Source organism: Lolium rigidum, chromosome 3 (assembly GCF_022539505.1).
Source record: "Lolium rigidum isolate FL_2022 chromosome 3, APGP_CSIRO_Lrig_0.1, whole genome shotgun sequence".
Taxonomy (NCBI): Eukaryota; Viridiplantae; Streptophyta; class Magnoliopsida; order Poales; family Poaceae; genus Lolium; species Lolium rigidum.
In genome coordinates, this window is record NC_061510.1 from 277,496,368 (window position 1) to 277,497,893 (window position 1,526).

Genomic DNA, 1,526 nt, shown 5'->3' on the forward strand with positions numbered 1-1,526 from the left:
CTCAGTATTCGCATGTGCAAATCTGGCTTGCACCCGTTGTATGCACACGTAGAATCTATCACACCCGATCATCACGTGATGCTTCGAAACGACGAGTCTTAGCAACGGTGCATACTAAGGACGATCACTTCATGGATATGCGAATATCGTTAGTGCCCAACTTAGTTGGAGGATTGGGACGCCTCGGCGTCTTCAACCTTCGTACATTCCCATAAAACTTATGAGTTTATGTAGTCTCACTAGATTATATTCTATCATCTTGCAATAAGGTCTTAGATATCACATATATCTCATACCTCGCTTATTTCTGAAAACAAAATTTTCAGCTCCTTACTTTTCAAACAGATTTGAACTTCAAGTTTCACGGAGACAAGATGATTTGGTACTAATTGAAACCATTGCTCTTTGAATCATCAATGTGAGGTTTACTAAAAGTTTGCATTAGGACTTAATCATATCTTGATTCTTTAACAATACGGTACCAGTCCGTAAAGTTACTTGTCAGACTTAACAGTATTTCTATCTCAATTACAAGACTAGCGCATGGTAGAAAACGGATGCCAATTCTACAAACTTTAATTCAAAATACTATTCAGACTATGTTCATGATAATTAGTTCATGTTTTAATCTAATTACTAATGAACTCCCACTTAATACAACATCCCTCATGGTTGTTAAGTGGTACACGATCCAAATCCACTACACCAAAACCGATCATCACGTGAGATGATGTAGCTTCAATGGTGAACATCAACATGTTGATCATATCATCCATATGACTCGTGTTCAACCTTTCGGTTTCCTGTGTCCCGAGGCCATGTCTGTACATGCTAGGCTCGCCAAGCAAACCCAAGTATTCCGCGTGTGCAAACATGGCTTACACCCGTTGTATGTGAACGTAGAATCTATCACATCCGATCATCACGAGATGCTTCAAAACGACGAACTGTAGCAACGGTGCATACGAGGGGAGAACACTTTATTATCTTGATATTAATGTGAGGGATCATCTTATAATGCTACCGTCGCGATCTAAGCAAGATAAGATGCATAAAGGATTAACATCACATGCAATTCATAATATGTGATATGATATGGCCTTTCTTCTTGTGCTTTTGATCTCCATCTCCAAAGCACACGAGCATGATCTCCATCATCACCAGCATTGCACCAAGGTCCATGGCACCGCTTCATGGTTGTCCATCACTTATAGCTACTATAACAACTACTTGAAATAAAGCTATTACATGATGAATAGACACGCAGGTCTTAACAAATTTAAAGACAACCATTAGGCTCATGCCGGTTGCCATAATACAATAATGAACATCTCATACATCAAATATAATCATCATCACATCATGGCCATATCACATCACCAAACCCTGCAAAAACAAGTTAGACGCCTCTAATTTGGTTTGCATATTTTACGTGGTTTAGGGTTTTCGAGTAAGATCCAATCTACCTACGAACATGAACCACAACGGTGATACTAGTGTTGTCAATAGAAAGAGTAAATTGGATC